The 23,981-nt window shown below is 37.8% G+C and overlaps 1 long non-coding RNA gene across 2 annotated transcripts in view; it reads left to right on the top strand.

Moving 5' to 3' along the window:
- LOC139172524 (uncharacterized) overlaps positions 1 to 23,981 on the top strand; it is a 535,209-nt gene that overhangs the window by 481,947 nt on the left and 29,281 nt on the right. For both annotated transcript variants that reach the window (XR_011559883.1, XR_011559884.1), the window contains one exon: positions 9,718 to 9,767. This is a non-coding gene — a long non-coding RNA (uncharacterized lncRNA). The remainder of the gene's footprint in view (positions 1 to 9,717; positions 9,768 to 23,981) is intronic.

Raw genomic sequence — 23,981 nt, 5'->3', positions numbered from 1 at the left:
AGGTTCAGGAGGGAAGTGTTTTTAATAGGAAAGTGAACACAAGAACAAGGGGACACAATCTGAAGTTAGTTGGGGGAAAGATCAAAAGCAACATGAGAAAATATTATTTTACTGAAAGAGTAGTAGATCCTTGGAACAAATTTCCAGCAGACGTGGTTGGTAAATCTACAGTAACTGAATTTACATGCCTGGGATAAACATATATCCATTGTAAGATAAAATACAGGAAATAGTATAAGGGCAGAATAGATGGACCATGAGGTCTTTTTCTGCCGTCAGTCTTCTATGTTTCTATGTGACAAATGTATATTTTCTTTTATGTATATTGAGAGCATATGCACCAAACACAAATTCCTTGTGTGTCCTACCATACTTTGTCAATAGAGAAGTCTAGTCTAGTCCAGTCTAGTTGAGTCGAGTCGAGTCTAAAGCCATTAATGGTGTATATATCCTAAAGTAGGATGGTTTTGTTGCTTGCCTGTAAGTAAGAAGTGAATAGTATCCGTTATTCTATACTGTAGTGTGTCATATTCTTTGATATAGTAGAGTGGTTTTTGAAGAAGCATGTTGTGTCTAATTAGAAGTAGAGACTGACAGGTTCAGGAAGAGAGGTGCAGATTTAAGGTAGGATGGGAAAAGATTTTCATTGATCCTTTTCCTCGATATTGAACAAAGTTATGTATGTATATCTAGGTGAACATAATTTTTTAATGTAAAAGTTATTTTTAACTGAATACCTGTTGGTTTGGAACTGCCTGATCATGAAGGTATTTAGTGGTGACGTAGCATGAGTAATAGCATTTAGACTCATACAGTATACTGCTTCATAGTGCTTTACAGGTTCTCTAAGAATCTTAGAGTCTGGACCCTTGTTTTATGGAAGGATGGAAGACTGAGTCAACTTTGAGTCAGATTCAAAATCCCGACAGTGAGCAGAAATAAGTAGGATGCTTGGCTCCATAGCTAGAGGTATAACAAGCAGGAAGAGGGAGATTATGATCCCGCTATATAGTGTGCTGGTGAGACCACATTTGGAATACTGTGTTCAGTTCTGGAGACCTCACCTACAAAAAGATATTGACAAAATTGAACGGGTCCAAAGACGGGCTACAAGAATGGTGGAAGGTCTTAAGCATAAAACTTATCAGGAAAGACTTCATGAACTAAATCTGTATAGTCTGGAGGACAGAAGGGAAAGGGGGGACATGATCGAAACATTTAAATATGTTAAAGGGTTAAATAAGGTTTAGGAGGAAAGTGTTTTTAATAGGTAAATGAACACAAGAACAAGGGGACACAATCTGAAGTTAGTTGGGGGAAAGATCAAAAGCAACATGAGAAAATATTATTTTACTGAAAGAGTAGTAGATCCTTGGAACAAACTTCCAGCAGACGTGGTAACTGAATTTAAACATGCCTGGGATAAACATATATCCATTGTAAGATAAAATACAGAAAATAGTATAAGGGCAGACTAGATGGACCATGGGGTCTTTTTCTGCCGTCAGACTTCTATGTTTCTATGTTTCTATATTGCATTCAAACTATTTTGCCACCACAAAGTCCTTCTGGCCATAGAACCAGGATACTTGAAGGACACTTTTAGCAGTGGGCAGGGTCAAATGTCTCCTCCATTTGACAAAATCAGATAGTGTTGTCTTGCTCTGTCCATCATTAAAAGGACTTTTGATGAAATGCCTCTTTAATCTGCAATGATAGATACTTTGGGTTTGGTGTTAGCTTCTTTTACTTTACCCTAAGCAGAATAGAATTTGGTTTGGAAAGAATGAGATGAAGTTTCTAAGTGTAGAGAAAGAAACATTGAAAAAAACAAGGACCTGAAACATGAAATTCTAGATCAATCAAAGTTATTCATCTTCTATAGGCTTTCTGTTTTATTTTCAAAGCTCTTTCAAAAGCAATTTTTTTTCATCCTCTGATTGTACAAGAGAATTGATAGGAAAAAAAACCATACAGCATATATATATATATATATATATATATATATATATATATATATATATATATATATATATATATATATATATATATATATATATATTTTCATAGCACTAGTAGGGCAAAGAGTACAACAATCATCTTCATTTTAATGAAATTACTGCTGTCCTTCAGAATTTTTCCTTTCAACATGAGTTGGCTTCTATATTTCTAAACTGTATAAATGTCATTTGTTTTGAGAGATAGGGAAACACAAGAATCAAAATAATACTGTAAAAAAAGGTGGAGACAGGCATTTCAGCTTAGAGACTAGTTTGTTGCGGTTTGTTATTCAGTTCAGTCATATAGAAATCTAAAGTAATAAGATTAAGAAACACAAATAATCAGCAAAAATCACACACACACAATATAGGTGGTAGAACAATAAGTGACATTTACAAGAGTGAATAAAAATAAGATTAAGAAACCCAAATAATCAGCAAAAATCACACACACACACACACAATATAGGTGGTAGAACAATAAATGACATTTACAAGAGGGAATAAAAATTAAAAAGAAATGTATAATCACACACACACACAAACAAAATATAGGTGGTAGAACAATAAGTGATATTTACAAGAGTGAATAAAAATTAAAAAGAAATGTATAATCACACACACACACACAAACAAAATATAGGTGGTAGAACAATAAGTGACATTTACAAGAGTGAATAAAAAATAAAAAGAAATGTATAATCACACACACACACAAACAAAATATAGGTGGTAGAACAATAAGTGACATTTACAAGAAACATAGAAACATAGAAGTCTGACGGCAGAAAAAGACCTCATGGTCCATCTAGTCTGCCCTTATACTATTTTCTGTATTTTATCTTAGGATGGATATATGTTTATCCCAGGCATGTTTAAATTCAGTTACTGTGGATTTATCTACCACATCTGCTGGAAGTTTGTTCCAAGGATCTACTACTCTTTCAGTAAAATAATATTTTCTCATGTTGCTTTTGATCTTTCCCCCAACTAACTTCAGATTGTGTCCCCTTGTTCTTGTGTTCACTTTCCTATTAAAAACACTTCCCTCCTGGACCTTATTTAACCCTTTAATATATTTAAATGTTTCGATCATGTCCCCCCTTTTCCTTCTGTCCTCCAGACTATACAGATTGAGTTCATGAAGTCTTTCCTGATACGTTTTATGCTTAAGACCTTCCACCATTCTTGTAGCCCGTCTTTGGACCCGTTCAATTTTGTCAATATCTTTTTGTAGGTGAGGTCTCCAGAACTGAACACAGTATTCCAAATGTGGTCTCACCATCATTCTATATAGTGGGATCATAATCTCCCTCTTCCTGCTTGTTATACCTCTAGCTATGCAGCCAAGCATCCTACTTGCTTTTCCTACCGCCTGACTGCACTGTTCACCCATTTTGAGACTGTCAGAAATCACTACCCCTAAATCCTTTTCTTTTGAAGTATTTGCCAACACTGAACTGCCAATACAATACTCAGATTGAGGATTCCTTTTCCCCAAGTGCATTATTTTACATTTGGAAACATTAAACTGCAGTTTCCATTGCTTAGACCATTTATCTAGTAAAGCTAAATCATTTACCATATTACAGACGCCTCCAGGAATATCAACCCTATTGCACACTTTAGAGTCATCGGCAAATAGGCAAACCTTCCCTACCAAACCTTCCCCTATGTCACTCACAAATATATTAAAAAGAATAGGACCCAGAACAGATCCTTGTGGCACACCGCTTGTAACCTGACTCTGCTCAGAATACTCGCCATTAACAATAACTCTCTGATGTCTACGCTTCAGCCAGCTGCAAATCCATTGAACTATCCAGGGATTAAGTCCAATCTTCACTAATTTATCTATCATAATAAAAAATAAAAAGAAATGCATAATTACACACACACACAAACAAAATATAGGTGGTAGAACAATAAGTGACATTTACAAGAGTGAATAAAAATTAAAAAGAAATGTATAATCACACACACACACAAACAAAATATAGGTGGTAGAACAATAAGTGATATTTACAAGAGTGAATAAAAATTAAAAAGAAATGTATAATCACACACACACAAACAAAATATAGGTGGTAGAACAATAAGTGACATTTACAAGAGTGAATAAAAATTAAAAAGAAATAATGCAATATTAAGAGATCATGTGCCGAATTACAAGATACCTTCTTTGTAGATTGACTCTACCAATGAGACGATAAAGGTAACAGAGGAACCATCAAGTTCAGACCTGATGTTCCAAACCTTCTGCCACCATAAAGTTAAAGTGAGACATTAAAGTTAGTACCTTCTAGATAGTGGTAACTATCTAGAACATATAATAGAGCTCCTCCTTGAGTGAGATAGGCAATCTAGAAACAAGAGGTTTATTTATTTATTTATTTAAAAATGTATTGGCTGCCCATCTCATAAACAAACTCATTCATTCATTCATTCATTCATTCATTCATTCATTCATTCATTCATTCATTCTCAAGCGGTAAGTCACACAATACCAGAAGATCATTAGAGCTTTTGTGCTTGATACTCATTGATTCTGTTGCACTGGTAAATAAACCGTATTGCCATGGAACTAGAGTTTTAGTTTTATTATACATAAACGCAGAAATAAGGTTAACACTGAAATCAATGTCCTAGATAGAGTGTGCTCTCTTTTTCTGTTTTTAATCAAGAAGCTTATCAAAGAGGCTTCAGTTTAGATTCTTCATTGATCAAGTATTGTATTTCGATAGTCTAGGCGATGCATTTCAACTTGTAATTCTATACATTCCTGTATGAAAAGAATGTGACTATCACAGACTGTCTCTCTGTCTCTCTCTTTCTCTCTGTCTCTGTCTATCTATGTCTCTCTGTCTCTGTCTCTGTCTCTCTCTTCTTTCTTTCTCCCTCTCACCTCCCTCAAAGGGGAGTTTCTATCCCTGTCATCCTAAAATGCTATAGTTGACACTGACACTCCCTACATGGGGCTACCTTTGAAAAGTGTTCGTAAACTTCAGATCGTGCAGAATGCAGCTGCGAGAGCAGTCATGCGCTTCCCTAAATACGCCCATGTCACACCAACACTCCGCAGTCTGCATTGGTTGCCGATCAGTTTCCGGTCACAATTCAAAGTGTTGGTTATGACCTATAAAGCCCTTCATGGCACCGGACCAGAATATCTCCGGGACCGTCTTCTGCCGCACGAATCCCAGCGACCAGTTAGGTCCCACAGAGTTGGCCTTCTCTGGGTCCCGTCAACTAAACAATGTCGTTTGGCGGGAGCCAGGGGAAGAGCTTTCTCTGTGGCGGCCCCGACCCTTTGGAACCAACTCCCCCCAGATATCAGAGTTGCCCCCACCCTCCTTGCCTTTTGTTTCCTTAAAACCCACCTCTGTCGTCAGGCATGGGGGAATTGAGACCTTCCCTCCCCCTAGGCTTATAAAATTTATGCATGGTATGTTAGAATGTATAATTGGTTTTTAAATTGGGATTTCAAATTAACTTAAATATTAGATTTGTTTACATTGTATTATTATTGCTGTGAGCCTCCCCAAGTCTGCGGAGAGGGGCGGCATACAAATCTGATTAATAAATAAAATAAATAAAATCTTCCAAATGATCAAAGAGGTAGTTAGATCTTTCATTTAATTTATATTCATAGATATTTTTTTTTAATGGTATATTGTATATCACATAATACCAGATTATGCAGTTGAACAGGTTCTTAATTGTATTTGTTAACAGCACTGATAACATGATTTAAAACACGATGTTGACAAAAGAATATATGATGAGACATGTTGAATTGTCAATTGAAGCTGTTTTGGATTTTGTTGAGCAAATTCAAATCAAAATGTTGAAATTAAAAGTGATAAAGCAGCAACCGTGAGATCAAAATATCTCCCCAAATTAGATTTGCACCTCCTTGGGGCCATGAAAATGTATTATCTTGACATGACTTGATCAATCATTGCAAGACAATTACTTCAGCAAGTTAAACAAGTGCATTTCACTTTGACGTGCAGAAAGTTGAATCACATTTTTTTCCCTTTTTGCTGATATGAAAATGGGGAGAATTTGACTCCATGACAATGAAATGGAATCTTTGCATTGTGAGTTCTATCGGACAAACAAAATATTGTCTCTAGCTTTTGTATAAAACCCATAAATAAAGAAGAAGTATAAGAATTAATTCAAAGTTTACAGTCCAAATATATAAACGTGTCAATCATCAAGTGTGTTATAGAAACATATTTTTGTCTGAATGTGTTTTGTTTAGTTTTGCTTTGCTTTATTTTTTGTTTATTTTATTTTTTGTTGTTTTTTGTAAATGTGTATATATATATATTTTAAATCAATAATTTTTTTCTAAAAAAAAAAAACATAGAAGACTGACTGCAGAAAAAGACCTCATGATCCATCTAGTCTGCCCTTATACTATTTTCTGTATTTTATCTTAGGATGGATATATGTTTATCCCAGGCATGTTTAAATTCAGTGACTGTGGATTTACCAACCACGTCTGCTGGAAGTTTGTTCCAAGGATCTACTACTCTTTCAGTAAAATAATATTTTCTCATGTTGCTTTTGATCTTTCCCCCAACTAACTTCAGATTGTGCCCCCTTGTTCTTGTGTTCACTTTCCTATTAAAAACACTTCCCTCCTGGACCTTATTTAACCCTTTAACATATTTAAATGTTTCGATCGTGTCCCCCCTTTCCCTTCTGTCCTCCAGACTCTGCAGATTGAGTTCATGAAGTCTTTCCTGATACATTTTATGCTTATGGATTTTATACTTATGAATTGATCGGGTGTATTCATTTGCTTTTATGAATTCATTTTCAGTTCTTTCAGTCACTTTGGATGTTTCCTATGTGGACTCTACCAGAGACTAAACCTGAAAAGTTTGCTTGCTTACTTACTTACTTACTTACTTACTTACTTACTTACTTACTTACTTACTTACTTACTTACTTACTTACTTACTTACTTACTTACTTACTTACTTATTAGATTTGTATGCCGCCCCTCTCCATAGACTCGGGGCGGCTCACAGCAACAACAAATGTACAACAAATCTAATAATTTAAAAAACACTAAAAACCCCATTATTAAAAGCAAACATACACACAACCATGCCATGCATAAACTGTATAGGCCCAGGGTAGATGTCTCAATTCCCCCATGCCTGATGGCAGAGGTGGGTTTTAAGGAGTTTGCGAAAGGCAAGGAGGGTGGGGGCAGTTTTAATCTCCGAGGGGAGCTGGTTCCAGAGGGTCGGGGCTGCCACAGAGAAGGCTCTTCCCCTGGTTCCTGCCAAGCGACATTGTTTAAAGTTGCCGAAGGTGCGTGCACATCTCAATTCCTGCCACTAGAACCCTGATCCCAGCCTTACCGGCTGCAACCCATGACTAACGCACGCTCTCTTTCTGTGACTAACAATTTGCCACTGAAGTTACAAAAGGAGTAAGGCTGTTTGATTGGTAGGTTTCCCCCCCCCCCTTACAGGAGATATTTTAAGGTATAATTAAGCATCAAATGCTACATTTTGGTAACATTTCAAGTAAAGCTTTCTTAGCCAGAGAAGTAGACAAAGGCAATGGGAATTCGAAAATCAAAGCAGACAATCTATCATCAGCCTTTCCGTTGTAATATAAAAAGAAAGGATTGAAGGATGAAACATGTATTTTCCCTTTTAGGCTTTTTTCTGCGGTTCTCTTAAGAGATGCTGAAAATAATATTTAGGGCAAATGCATTTTGGATTGGCACAATGTCAGAGAGTCTAAGGGGGCTAATTCACACATTATTACTTTCAGTCTGATAACTAAAACAAGGTTTAGTAGGCCAAAGGCGGTACATACATTGGTATCTCTCCAATCTCCCTTTTGCCCTGTCATCTCTTGAGCCCCTGGGAAAAAACCCACTAAATCATTATCATTTTCTTTTCTTACGCAATACTTTTGTTTAAGTTTGGACTTTATTCTTGGCTTGTATATAGAAGCAAACTGCAATTTAGAAACATGAGTGGCAAAATTTAGTTCTTTGTGTATGAAACCATATGAAACTCTACAAATCTAAATCGGTGGACATTATAGACACTTGTAGTGATAATGGAGGCAGGAAAGGATTCTTTTAACCACAGACAAATACTAAGTCAAATTGAGCCGTATTTAGTAGACGGAGAAACTGTGACTTTTTTTTTTTTTTGGTGAGGCTTCTAGCGTTGATTAGTTTCCACTTAAGATCAATTGCAGTGAACCTAAATGATTTAGGGAGAAAGATATGTAATAATATAAGTAAAGAAAAGAATAGAAGATAAGATATAAATGTATAGGTGAACATATTTGAAAGGAAGAAAAGATAAATGAGATAAGGAGAGACAAATGGACAGGGGATGGAAGGCACACTGGTGCACTTATGTCACGCCCCTTACTGACCTCTAAGGAACCTGGAGAGGTCAATTGTGGATAGTCTAAGGGAAAAATGTTTGAGGTTAGTGGTTGACACTACTGAGTCGGCTAATGAGTTCCACGCTTCGACAATTCGGTTGCTGAAGTCATATTTTTTATCCTTTTCATTATCAGCCAAAAAATGTTGCATACATATTTGTGTGTGTGTGTATTATTTTCGTAGATTTTCACGGGTATATGCATGTAGATTGTTCTGAGTTCGGGTTATAAATATATATGGTGATCTCACTTGTGTGTCCTTTTCTTGCTTATCAGAGGAAAAATATATTACCAGCTGTGCAGCATCTGCATAAGATTCTGGTATTAACAACTAACCACATACCAACGATACAAAATCTTGATTGCTAATTTTAACGATGGAGGATAATTAGGATAAAAAACACATTATGTCTAACTGTCTATCAGAGTCAATTGGGGAAAACTCCACACACACAAAAGTATATGCAACTTGGAGTCATAAACTAACAATAAGTTGTTTGATGAAGGAAAATAACAACTGTTGTCGGGTTGCAGATTACCCTTACTAAGCAAAACTAGGGAACATACTTTCATGGTCATCGTTTCAAATGGGCAAATACTATGTGCTGATTAAATTGTCTGTGGTTAATTGCTAGGGAATACAACAAATGCGTTAAAGAAACTCCTATAATGGTTTCGACATAATTTTATTTCTGGTTGAAAAAACAAACAAACAAACAAAGGAAATATATAGAAAAAACATTTAAAGGACCTTTCATTCATATCTGAAAAAAAGAGATGATTTTCTCAGCATTCTATTGCATCCATTGTTTCAAGGCATCAGAACTTTCCTTTGGTGGAGAATATGTGTAACGACGGACATTTCCAAATGGGGACTGTTTTGTAAAATGTTAGGTGACCTAGGAAATGAAACACATCTTAAGAAAATACATAACCATCTTGTAATTGGCAGAGAAATTATTACAGCCCATAGATTCAATTTCTAAATGTATCTGTAAAACAGGCTGCACTAAAAATAATTTAACTAAATTTCCATATGCTAATTTCCCTATTTTTGACAAGGGATCAGCTTGATGTGTAAGCCACTAATTATCTCTCCTCCGTGTTAACTTTTTTAGGACTTTCTGGCATAAGTTTGCCTCCATATGAACTCAACAACAACTAATATTTTCAAGAAATATTTGCTAAATAATGATGCCTTGTAGGTATAGACCTTATGAGGTGGCAATAGATCATATACTATGCAACACAATAGATCTCTTTTTTTATATTTAAGGAATCCACCAGTTCCGGGATCCACCTTGGACACTCAAATAAAGAATCAAGGTAGGATGATAACAATCTTATCATTGCAAGTTCCAGGCAAGAGAATTGGATATTTCTGCATTTCTGAATTTCATTATCAGCAATAATATGTTGCACACACACACACACACAAACACACACACCTCTCTCTTTCTCTATCTCTGTCTATCTCCTATCTATCTGTCTGTCTGTCTGCCTGCCTGCCTGCCTGCCTGCCTGTCCGTCTGTCCGTCTGTCCGTCTGTCCGTCTGTCCGTCTGTCCGTCTGTCCATCTGTCCATCTGTCCATCTGTCCATCTGTCCATCTGTCCATCTGTCCATCTGTCCATCTATCCATCTATCCATCTATCCAATGTGCTGATAAATGAAAATGAAAAACAGGTGATAGATGGTGGGGTTTTGGCAGAAATATTATATGTATGTATGTATGTATGTGTGTGTGTGTGTGTGTGTGTGTGTATGTATGTATGTATGTATGTATGTATGTATGTATGTATATTTGTTTTTCTAACATATTATTGAAGCAGTGAATTCAACCTTTAAAACCTTCTTAGACATCTGTATCTAAAAGGGCAGAACGATTTAGAGTTGTTTGCTAACAACAAGTTGTTATGGGCTTATTCCACCCTTTAACAACTTCCTTTATAACCACTGCTCCTATGTGAGTTGATACAATGATTGGTTTGTTATTTTGGGAGCTGTCTTCTTACTACCCAGTTTTAATTGATCGAATCTCTATTGAGTTTATAGATCAACCTGTATGAAAGGCATGCATTCTTCCTGCATAAGGTTTTATAAAAACACAGGATGAAAACATTAAAAATGAATTTGTAACCAGAGGACCAAATCTCATTATATCTCAGTCACACCTGCAATATGCAAATATATGAAGGAATATAAATATGCACCCATCTTTAAACCAGCATTTCAAGTAAAGCAAAAGTTTTAAGAGCCAACGAAACAGTAGAGAATCAATAAACAAGAGAAAACCGGGGACTCGTTTATCTTCATTATGAAATCATGGGAAGGCTAGAGGGCAAATCATCTCCCCTCTCTTCCACACGTACTGTTCAAAATCAATGTCAACCAGACACATTTATTTCCATATAGAGCAGACACTCAGGTTTTGCCTCACAGGCCAGGAAACACAGAATAAGTTATAAAGAACACAGCAGAGGGTTTGTAAGGTACTGGTTATCATCTTTGCCAAGAAGTACCATAGTTTTTGGTTCATTTATTTATTGAAATGGTTTCAGCCTACATTTCCATTTAGTTGTCCAAGCTGGCAAGGAAGTCCCACAAAACCTTGATATCTGAAATCAGATATCTGAGGACAGAAGAACAATCATAGCAGAAGAGAAGCGAACACTCCACAAAGCCAGAGCTGCAAATGCTGCAACAATGGTGCTCACACATGTCTGCCCAACATGTGGCAAAACATTTCGTGTCCATATAGGCCTTGCCAGCTACCTGCGGACCCATTGTGGACAGCCCACAACCTGTTAGATGCCGAGGTACTCTTTGAACATGATGGACAAACATCAATTTATTGAAATGGTTTAAGCCTACCTTTCCATTTAGTTGGCCAAGCTAGCAAAGAAGTCCCACAAAACCTTGATGTTTGTGTCCACATATATGAATGTGATTTCACCGAAACGTCGCATAGACATGCAAAATATTACACAGGGCAAAACCCGAACTCAGAACAATCTACATACATACATATATATATATATATATATATATATATATATATATATATATATATATATATATATATATACACACACACACACACACACACACACACACACACATACATACATATATATATTTCAGCCTTATTTTGGCCTCATCAGCTAGCCATACCCACTGGGACTTGAACCTGCAACCTTTGCCTTGTAAGGCAGAGAATTATCCTCTAGGCTACAGTATCCAATCCCTTCAGCTCTGCACCAGGGAAGGGTTAAATATTTTGTGTATAAAACAGTAGTTTACTCTTCAGTGAAAAATATCTTCTGTCTTCTATATACAGGAACTTTACATCAGCTATATTCAGCTTACTTACAAGCAGATATTCAACCAATCCAGGTTACAAGTAGATCCAAAAAACAATCCAGGTTTCCAGTAGATACTAAATCAATCACTATCTTGGTTCTACTCAATATTTAACTCATGCTCAAACTGCTCCAGGCAGCCAATTAACAACCACTATGAACAGCATATGACCACAATGGAATGGTGAAGTTGATTTGCATCTTATAGTGCCCTGGCCCAATCAGGTGGCAATTCATATCCAATGACTCAGCATTAGCATGCTTGCATTCTACTTTTCACCTTATATGGTACTACAATGAAATAACCCCCAGGGTTGCTAAGCCTGACAGTTTGATCACAGCTTGATCACAGGGACAAGTTATTATCAGGATAGTACAAAATAGACCAAAGGGGATTTCCCCCTTACAAACAAACATCGGCCTATAGCAGCAATTGAAAAACTATTTTCATTTTCCATATGACAATGTGGGCCAATGAAAGCTATTGTCAATTTTGACAAAAAAAATAATCCTACCCAATTTCTGTTTTTTGGGGAGTAGAGAGAGAAATTGTTTTATTTTATTTGAGTCAGGCAACAACATTCTTGATCTATAAAGTTGAATCTGTTCCTGAACTGAGATAACACTTAGGACTTAAATAAAAATACTTGTCTCTTTACAGTTTGCAAAAGCTGTTTTTAATTTAGCCAGAAGAACCCATGAAATCTCTCACCTCTGATAACTGTAGTTTTCAATTAACTGTAGCTTCCAATTGTGTTTTATGTTACCATCCACTGTTTTTGCCAATGGTTTGCTATGACATTAAACTTTTAGAAAAATACATCAAACTTTGTTATCGGATCTACTCATACCCCTAGGTTTTGGGATGATAATTAAATTTAAAAAGTCAAACTTATAATGAATCAATGTTGTATTTTGTTCTGATAAATAAGAATGTGGCTGAAAAATGTGAAAATGTGAGTGGCTGAACCTTTAAAGCATCTCTAGGGAGAATTCACTCTTCCCTAACAACATTAAAATTCTTTGTATAAGCCTGTGAGTTAAATGCTTATAATTTCTCGAACTACCACGGTTGGTTTGCTGGGTTTAGAAAAGAAGAATTTTAATAGAGCAGCCTTTGTTGTTCCGCTTCTTTTATTTGACCTTGTGATAATCACCAAGAAGGGATATTTTAAACTTTACTAAGTTCTACACTATCACTTAGCATCATGGTTAAAAAATAATAATCTTGCCCTTTAAGATCCCACACTGTTAGTTTAGAAAGGATGGCAAAAGGCATTTCAAGACTGAGACAAATTGTAAACAGATGTCATTCTAATGAGATATGAGCAGATGGTGCACCTCTGCAGTTTTACACCTCTTCACTGCTCTGTACTAGACAGTGATTCTTCCGTTCTGAATGTGGGCATCTTAATATGTTCCTTTCATATGTTTCAAGATATGAAAAACATCAAAACATCAAGGGTACAGTTTCTCCCATATCTTTTCCTTCCTCCCATAGTGGCCAACAGATGTCTCTGGAAAAGTCTTAAACCAACATTTTTCCCAGACTGAAATAATAATAATAATAATCTGTGCCACAGCATCATGACTGACTACAAGCATAGACATGATGCTGTGGCACAGATGATCCACTGGAACTTGTGCCAGAACTACCATTTACCAGTGGCAAAGAACTGGTGGGATCATAAGTCCGAAAAAGTGGTTGAAAATGAGCAAGCAAAACTACTGTGGGACTTCCGACTTCAGACTGACCGAATTCTGAAGCATAACACACCAGACATTGTCATTGTGGAGAAAAAGAAAGTATGGATCATCGACATCGCAATCCCAGGAGACAGCAGAATTGAGGAGAAGCAACTAGAGAAATTAGTGAAATACGAAGATCTAAAAATCGAGCTGCAACAACTCTGGCATAAGCCAGTGAAAGTGGTCCCAGTGGTACTTGGCACACTGGGCGCAGTGCCAAAGGATCTCAGCGGACATTTGAAAACCATTGGAATTGATAAAATCTCCATCTGTCAATTGCAAAAGGCCGCTTTACTGGGATCGGCAAACATAATTTGCCGCTACATCACGCAGTCCTAGATGCTTGGGAAGCGTCCGACTGGTGATGAAATACAAAAGCTAGCATAGTGATCTTGTTTACTGTGTTGTAATGACATAATATTTGTGTCTATATATATTGTTTTATTGTTTGTTGTGAGCCGTCCCGAGTCTTCGGAGAGGGGCGGCATACAAATCTAATAAATTATTATTATTATTAATAATAATAATAATAATAACAATAATAACAACAACAATAACAACAACAACAACAGCAGCAGCGTTGGAAGAGACCTTGGAGGTCTTCTAGTCCAACCCCCTGCTTAGGCAGGAAACCCTACACTACTTCAGACAGATGGTTATCCAACATCTTCTTAAAAATTTCCAGTGTTGGAGCATTCACAACTTCTGAAGGCAAACTGTTCCACCAATTAATTGTTCTAACTGTCAGGAAATTTCTCCTTGTTACTTCTCTCCTTGTTTAGTTTCCACCCATTGCTTCTTGTTCTACCTTCAGGTGCTTTGGAGAATAGGTTGACTCCCTCTTCTTTGTGGCAACTTCTGAGATATTAGAACACTGCTATCATGTCTCACCTGATTCTTCTCTTCATTAAACTAGCCATGCCCAGTTCCTGCAACTGTTCTTCATATGTTTTAGCTTCTAGTCTCCTAATCATCTTTGTCGCTCTTCTCTGCACTTTTTCTAGAGTCTCAACATCCTTTTTGCATTGTGGCGACCAAAATTGAATGCAGTATTCCAAGTGTGAAGTTAGAACAATTAATCAGTGGAACAGCTCGTCTCCAGATCTTGTGAATGTTCCAACACTGGAAGTTTTTAAGATGTTAGATAACCATTTGTCTGAAGTAGCGTAGGGTCTCCTGCCCAAGCAGGGGGTTGGACTAGAAGACCTCCAAGGTCCCTTCCAACTCTGTTGTTGTTATTATTATCGCTCTGTGGGGATGTTAGTATTTTGGCTCCAGTAATGAAAGGTTGGGCCTGATTGCTCCAGAACATCTTCCTACTCTTTGATTCTCAATTCCTATGACATTGTTAGTACATGGTACTCACCTGTTTTTGGGGTTGCCATGTATTGAACTACCAATGGTAGTTTATAACTGTAAAGTTGCAATATGTCTTTAAGAGCTTTGACTGGTTTGGCCCTTAGAGGGCGCCAGTACCTTTCCCTGTGGGGGGAGTTTACTTTGAGATATTCTTAGCTGTGTGCGGCTGTGTGCGGTTTTTTATCTTTTGCTACTTTGTGTTGTATATATGTAAATAATACTTTGTTAAATACTAAATCTGTGTCTTTTACTGGCTGGATCACACAACTACCCCACTGCAATAACTCTGCTGTGCGTATGTCGACAGTTTCGCACAAGGCTGCACCGAGACATGCTAACAGACATGAACAGACAGGTCCCCCAACCTTAAAACAATGTCAGCCCTGTTAATTTTTCTAGCTTGCATCAGCCCTTGAAGCTTTCAACCACCTTCCTTGCCCTCCACAAAATGAAAGAGGCTGGCTCAGTTCCAAGGGATAGTCTATAATTTATAGTTTCTCTGCTAGTTTACATGAATGGATATTACCTCAATGCGCTTAATTCGGAGGCTTTATTTTCAATGTTTGCTATGTTTTGCTCTGCTAGAAGCCCCCTTAGTTTTCTTTTGTTTCTTCCTTGCTCAAGTTCTGATAGTGCCTTGTTTCCTTGATATGGCATGTTATCAAAGACCTTGAGTTTCTTAGGCCCATCCTTTTCACTCCTTTTCAGGATTATTCTTGTCCCCCTCTTTACATTCACTGTGCGAGAGCCATCGTGGGGCTTCCAAGATTCGCCCACGTTTCTACAACACTCCATGGCCTGCATTGGCTGCCGATCAGTTTCCGGTCACAATTCAAAGTGTTGGTTATGACCTTTAAAGTCCTACATGGCATTGGACCATAGTACCTCTGGAACCGCCTGCTACCGCACGAATACCAGCAACCGATAAGGTCCCACAGAGTTGGCCTTCTCCGGGTCCCATCGACTAAACAATGTCTGGTGGGCCCCAGGGGAAGAGCCTTCTCTGTGATGGCCCCGGCCCTCTGGAATCAACTCCCCCCAAAGATTAGAACTGCCCCCACCCTCCCTGTCTTTAATATACTACTCAAGACCCACCTATACCGCCAGGCATGGGGGATTTGACACACCTTTCTCCCGGGCTCTTTATATTTTATGTTTGATATGTATGTGTTGTCTGGTTTTAATATGATAGGGTTTTATATACTTCTTTTTAATATTAGATTTGTTTCATTATAATACTGTTTTTTATCATTGTTGTGAGCCGCCCCGAGTGTTCGAAGAGGGACGGCATACAAATCTAATAGATAGATAGATAGATAGATAGGTAGATAGATAGATAGATAGATAGATAGATAGATAGATAGATAGATAGATAGATAGATAGATAGATAGATAGAAAGATAGATAGAAAGATAGATGGAAGGATGGATGGATGGATGGATGGATGGATGGATGGATGGATAGATAGAAAGATAGATAGATAGATAGATAGATAGATAGATAGATAGATAGAAAGATAGAAAGATAGAAAGATAGAAAGATAGATAGAAGGATAGATAGAAAGATAGATAGATGGATAGATAGAAGGATAGATAGAAAGATAGAAAGATAGAAAGATAGATAGAAAGATAGATAGATAGATAGATAGATAGATAGAAAGATAGATAGATAGATAGATAGATAGATAGATAGATAGATAGATAGATAGATAGATAGATAGATAGAAAGACAGACAGACAGACAGACAGACAGACAGACAGACTGACAGACAGACAGACAGACAGACAGACAGACAGACAGACAGACAGACAGACAGACAGACAGACAGACAGATAGCCTTTTCCTCTGGCTGATATTTTTATCTTATTCTTAAAATATAATTGTTGAAGAGAGAGTTTCCACTCCTTTCTGTTCCCTTTTTCCTCTGTCCCTATTTCCAGGAATAAACTCCAATTTCTGACAGATGTCACATCACTATATTAAATTCCGCCTGCACAAATCTTTATTATTGCCTCCTCCCACCTCTGGGCAACTGTGTTTCCTGTCTTATCGAGGTTGTAGTCTGGATTTCCTCTTTCATTTCTGGCTTGCTCTGCTGCTTTAGTTATATCTCCAGCGCTAATCTTTGAATCAGTTCACATGGCGACTAAATCAAACAGAAGTCTGGAAAAAAATGCTGACACTTTTCAGTTTTTGCTTATTTTTGATTGCTTTTCACTTAACCTTTTTTTAAAAAAAATGTATTTGTTTGGTTTATGAAATTTCCTGCCAATTTCAATTGCAATTTCTGATAAATACACAAAGGGCAAGTTGAGAAGTTGTAATTAGACAGTTTCCTCTTTTAAGTGATGTATTATTTGATTATCTGTTTTACGAATGTGTTTAGATTGTATATTGCAAGCTGCAATTCTTAGTAAATGGTATCCATGGAAGCTACTAAGAATAAAAGAATGGATGGATAGATAGATGGATGAATGGATGGACAGATAGATGGATGGATGGATACTAACAGTGGAAACTGGCATTGCCAATTTTACAATTGAAAATGAACTATTTAAACTATGGGTCTCTCATCTCTTTACAAGCTAATTTTAAATTATTTCTTTACTCCCATAATATTGAACTTTGCTAGGTTTGTCATACAGTGGTTTATTTATTTATTTATTTATTCATTCATTCATTCATTCATTCATTCATTCATCCATCCATCCATCCATCCATCCATCCATCCATCCATCCATCCATCCATCTACTTACTTACTTACTTACTTACTTACTTACTTACTTACTTACTTACTTACTTACTTACTTACTTACTTACTGTTCTGTCTGGGTGCCCCCAGACTTCAACACCAACTGGAAAAAGCAGCCAGACACGCTGGTACAAAGGCACTTTATAGTTTGAAAAATAAACACAGAGAAAAACCTGTTCTTCCCAACAGGCAGGCTATGAGACTTCACAGCAGAGTCCTGACGGCCAGACAATACAGCAGACTTCTTGCTGGCACACCCACCACTGTAGAGAACAAGACCCACACCTTTTCCCCCCAAGGTTTCAGTATTCAAAGTCACAAACCAGAATTCCAAGACACCAAAGATCACAGCCAGGTCCCAGGACTCCCAAAGATAATACTCCACAAGCCAGGAAGGGTGGGTCTGCCTTTTCAGCCTTTCCAGAGAGCACCACACCCAAACCCAGCTGTTGCCTCTTTAGTGCTGAAAGTACCTGGCTAATTGTCCCCTTCGTTGTGTTGCTCTTCTCTGCCGGAGATCGATTATTGCTTGTGCATTTTCATCTAAGGAATCCAGGCTGCTTGCTGGGGAGAGCTCCCCCGAGGGGGACTCTGGCTGTCCTCCCTCTCCCTCAGCCTGAGATTCCTCCTCCCCGTCTGCCTGAACCTCCTGTTTCTCATCCTCCCCCTCTGAGCAGGAAGCCGGCAGAGGATCAGCCGTTCCCTGAGGGGCCTCAGACGGAATCACAACACTTACTTACTTACTTACTTACTTACTTACTTACTTACTTACTTACTTACTTATTTATTTATTTATTTTGTCCAATACACAATGAGGGTTTTAGTGGGTATATATCTATATACACATAGTAAAATACATGATGAAGGTTATAGAGGAGATACTCATAGTAAAATATATCTAAGAAATAATAGAAAAGAAGATATAGTAATAGAACATATCAATGAAAGAATAGAAGAAGAGATATAGGAATAGAAGAAAGGTATAGGAGATATAGGAGAGCAATAGGACAGGGGACGGAAGGCACTCTAGTGCACTTGTACTCGGCCCTTACTGACCTCTTAGGAATCTGGATAGGTCAACCGTAGATAATCTAAGGGTAAAGTGTTGTGGGTTTGGGGATGACACTATGGAGTCCGGTAATGAGTTCCACACTTCGACAACTCGGTTACTGAAGTTATATTTTTTACAGTCAAGTTTGGAGCGGTTAATATTAAGTTTAAATCTGTTGTGTGCTCTTGTGTTGCTGTGGTTGAAGCTGAAGTAGTCGCCAACAGGCAGGACGTTGCAGCATATGATCTTGTGGGCAATACTTAGATCTTGTTTAAGGCGTCTTAGTTCTAAACTTTCTAGGCCCAGGATTGAAAGTCTAGTCTCATAGGGTATTCTATTTCGAGTGGAGGAGTGAAGGGCTCTTCTGGTGAAGTATCTTTGGATATTTTCAAGGGTGTTAATGTCTGAGATGCGATATGGGTTCCAAACAGATGAGCTGTATTCGAGGATGGTTCTGGCAAAAGTTTTGTAAGCTCTGGTAAGTAGTGTGAGATTGCCAGAGCAGAAGCTACGTAGGATTAGGTTTACAACTCTTGAAGCCTTCTTGGTTATATTGTTGCAGTGGGCTTTGGCACTTAAATCTTTTGTTATTAGTATACCAAGGTCTTTAACTGAGTGGGGATTATCTGTGATAATTTGATTATTCAGTTCTTATTTAAATAATAAGTTTATCAGTGATTATTCCTTTCCTTATATACCTTGCCTCCTTTTCCTTCACACTTTCATTAAATATTTCTCTCCTGCATTATTTCTTTTTATGCGGAGCTTTCTACAGCTCTCTCTTTTGTTCATATTAAAACATATTTTTCCTTCTTGATTTCCTATTTTGATTTTTTTTAAATACCTCTCTCTTTTCTTAAATTTATTGTATATGTATCTATTATAATCTCATAAAAATAGAAGAATTTCCTTACTACAGCCACCTAAGGCAAGTGTTCAAAATGTATAAGCATGAATAGATAGTTGTGATACTCCTACGCCTACAGGTTTTGCTCCTCTATTCAGAGCTTTCTATTTTAAATTAGGTACCTAAAATGAAATTGAAACGATATTCAATTTAATACATTGGCAAAATTGTACATGAGCAGGGAATCCTTGCCTTATTCAATATCACCTTATTTTGGTCAATGACCAGATCAACCTTGCCTTATTGCCTGGAACACATTAACTACAGAACATGCAGTCAAATGAAATTCCATTTCCACTTCAGCTTACAGGTAAGAACTGAATGTGGCTGGAATAAAACCCCTGTAATTTTTTATACTTAAAACACTTAACAATATGTGAATCTCTGAAGGCAGGGTGTTTTTCCCCCCTTCTATCTCTTTGTCTCATTTTTAATTTAGTATGCGCTTTTAGTAGAGCTGTTTTTAAAACATTTAAAGCTAACATTTCTTATCCTACAGGAGCTTTCAAAAATAACAAATAATTCTTTGTTTAAACATACATTTATGTGTTTGCACAACAGGCAAAAATCCTGAAATGTTCCTATCCTTATAAACCATTATTTCCACACTGAAATGGATCATTATATTGATTCCAAACTACTATTTGTGTAGCACATAATAGATAAAATGTTGAGAGGTTGTCATAAATTGATAGGAATTAATAATCCTACATTTATTAAAATATTCCTCTTTCTCTAGCCAATGCTTTAAAATACAAGGCAATGCAGGTAGTCCTCAAATTACGACCAATTTTTGTTGCTAAGTGTTTGTTAAATGACTTTTGCCCTATTTTACAACCTTTCTTGCCACAGTTGTTAAGTGAATCACTGCAGTTATTAATTTAGTAACATGGTTGTTAAATGAATCTGGCTTCCCCGTTGACTTGGCTTGTCAGAAGGTCACAAAAGAGGATCCCAGGACCCCAGGATGCTGCAACTGTCATAAGTGTGAGACAGCTGCCAAGAGTCTGAATTTTGATCTCATGTCCTTGGGGATACTGCAAGTATCTGCAAGTATACTGCAATGATGTGGAAATGATCATAAGTCACTTTTTTCCAGTGCCATTGTAAGTTCAAACAGTCACTAAATGAACTGTTGTAAGTTGAGGACGACTTGTAATATGACTCAGAGTTAATTTGGGACAAAGTTTGAATATTAAGGAAGAGGCACTTTACAATAGACTGGTCTTAGTGAGCTTTATACATGAATAGTGATGGGCAAACTGAACCCGCACAATTCGGGTCCGTACCGAATTTTGCGGTGTTCGGTATGCCGAACACGAACATGAAATTTTTTCAAACTTCGGGCAAAGTTCGGGGTCGTGTTCGGCGTTCGGAGCTTTGACGTCATGGGCAGATTGCTAAGGACGCCAAGTGATCGCCTTGGCATCCTTAGCAACCTGCCGGTGACGTCAAAGCTCTGCCCCCGGAATGTCTTCGTGGGAGGGATTCCCCAGCTCCTTCAAAGGGAGGTCTTCGTGTAAAAATAAACATGTTTATTTTTACGTAAAACGACCGCCCTTTGCTTGCAGCACCACTGCGGTATCCTTTTTTATAAAAATAACAATGTTTATTTTTACGTGAAGACCTCCCTTTGAAGGAGCTGGGAATGGAATCCAGGAAGTGATCACCTTGGTGTCCTTAGCAAACTGCCGGTGACATCAAAGCTCTGCCCCCAGAATCTCTTCGTGGGAGGGATTCCCCGTTCGGGTTCGAGTTCGGGTTTGCTTCGGGTTCAGCCAAATTTTGCGTAAAGTTCGTCCGAACTTGCTGAACCCAAACACCGTTGGGTTCGCCCATCACCATACATAAGTAATGCTGCATGTGTAATTTATTTATTTTTATTTATTTCTTTATTTAGTCAAACAAGTATAGGATTGTAGTTTGTATAAGCATAGCATAAGTAGTAAGTAACGATAAAAGATGACAATAGTAGGACAGGGACGGTAGGTACAATGGTGCACTTATGGACGCCCCTTACAGACCTCTTAGAAAAGGGGAGAGGTCAACTGTAGACAATCTGAGGTAATATTTTTAGACAGTGACAACTTTCATCATCCTCAATTTCTCAAAATGAGGATTCCTTCCCTTGGTGGTGTCATCAGCAGACCCACCTTAGTCTTCAAGCAGAAGTCAGTCTATAAATTTAGATCCCAGTGAATTAAAAATAAACAAAAACCTTTGGTTGCCATCCTTTAAAATCTAAGATCATTTCCTAACATCATCTATTGAAAGATTTACGTTCATATTTTATAGCAAATCAGTTTTCTTCAGCCCAAGCGGGTTCAATCCTTTCGTGGCAAAGCAAATCCTTTCACTGCAAACATATGGAACTTTTGAATTCCTGCCAGACGTCTAAATGACAAAGTTATAAATATACAGACCCAAAAAGATATTTCCCTCATCTGCAACCCCACTCTTTTAATGCATGGTTTTGCATGCTTGAGTCAAAACAGACTTTAAATCAAAGTAGATAGTTTACATTATTGTTATGTCTATGGATTCAGATGCCATGGATTGTCTTTATTTATTTATTTTTAAAGTAACTCATTATTTTGAGCTAACACAAAGCATCAACACGTTGGGCAGAAGAAGATTCCTTCTCTATTTTTGCAGCAGAGGCGGAGTAACGACACGGACACAAAGAGCTGGATTTAACATGGGTCATTTTTATTAATTAAATTTGCATAATTTATTCATCAAATTAGCATAAATTTAACTATAACCCTAAACAAGGACCCGCAGGGTCAAACAATTGCTTCCGGGACGTCATAAAAACTTCCGGGGCAACTTATGGGCGTAGCTCCATGCTGACCCAGGTGAAGGGCCCCGCCCTCACCTGGGTCTCTGCCATGCACCTGCATGTGGGAGGTCTTGCCGTCTAACCCCTATAAGGGGACAGAAATGGGTGGGACCCAAAGACAGGTTCCCCCCAATTGCTCAGGCCAGCTAGCCACCACAAGCCTTTGGAGAGAACCTGTCAATCATCCCCAAAGATGCCCAATGGAGAACACGCAGTTGCTAAACACCACCCAGTTTTCCGCCCCTAACCTGCCTACCCAAATGACCAAAGGTAAGCCAATTAGCCTAAGCTGGGTGCGAAGCACCCCCTAACTGCTTATCTGTCGCCGCAGTGTGGAATAGGCGGAAAAACAGTCTCAGAAAATACTGAGACCGCCAAAAATTCCTATTCGGCCCCCTAAGGGCGACCCACAGTGGCACACTGAAAGATAGGGAGGGGTGGGTGGGTGTTCGCTCTGTCGTCGAGGGGCGAAAAGGAGGCCCCAAGCCTGCGCAGCCCTTTTTATAGGGCTGGCAGGCTCCGCCCCTGACGATGTCATCGGCCATGGCCGATGTACCAGAAAATGGCCGAGATCTCGCGAAATCTCGCGAGATCTTGGCCCAACAAGATGGTGGCTACGCCGGAGGTCGTGTCTCCCTGGCCCTGCTGCAAAACAGGCCGGGGAGTGAAGCACCGGCCAGGTATTCTTGAATTTTCATAGTTACTTAGAGAAGTTAGCACATATTTTCCAAGAGCAGTCCATGTTAATTAACTCTTTACCAATTATCAAGTAATTGGTAAAGAATACCAAGTACTAAGTATTTTCTTAGTTTTAAGATATGGCATGTTTATTTTGTTAAAGATAATGCACCTCTGCTTTGAAAATACATATAGGAAATGTGTTTTACAAATAAATAAAATAATCAAAGATTATAATACATAGGAACAATATAGGAAAGCCTACAGATCATGGATTCTGGAATTCTTTCAAACTCCTTTCTTAGCAAGGAGCATAGAGTGTATCTGTATTTTTGTTTATATGTGTAACCACAGAATGAATGTCTGTCTCTGTGTGAGCTTCTATTCTTTGCTCATGGTGTGTGTGTGTTTGTGTCCTTTCCATCTCTCTGTGTGCTTCTGTATTCTACTTGTGCTATGTGTCTCTGGTTGTGAAAAGTTTAAAAGGCCTTGACTGTTTAGATCAGGAGTCCCCCAACTTGGCAAGTTTAGGACTTGTTGATTTCAACTCCCAGAATTCTCCAGCCAGCATACACTTGTACTGTTCGGGTCTATTTGACCTGAAACAAAAAAAAATCTTTTAGGTACTTGAATTTGGTCTTTTTGAAAACTATTTTTACTGGGAAACTAGTTTGAAAATTTATGAACGTAATGATATCAAAATTGAACTGAAAAAATTTATGCTGAAAATTTTAAAACAGTGGGGGGGACTTTTATGTGCAAAATAAACAAATAAGCATCAATTTTTTCAGTTCAATTTTCATATCATTGTGTTCAGAAATGTTCAAGCTACCAATCCCA

This window comes from Erythrolamprus reginae, chromosome 9 (genome assembly GCF_031021105.1).
Source record: "Erythrolamprus reginae isolate rEryReg1 chromosome 9, rEryReg1.hap1, whole genome shotgun sequence".
Classification (NCBI taxonomy): Eukaryota; Metazoa; Chordata; class Lepidosauria; order Squamata; family Dipsadidae; genus Erythrolamprus; species Erythrolamprus reginae.
Note: the sequence above shows the minus strand (reverse complement) of the source record. Positions and strands in the feature narration are given on the sequence as shown.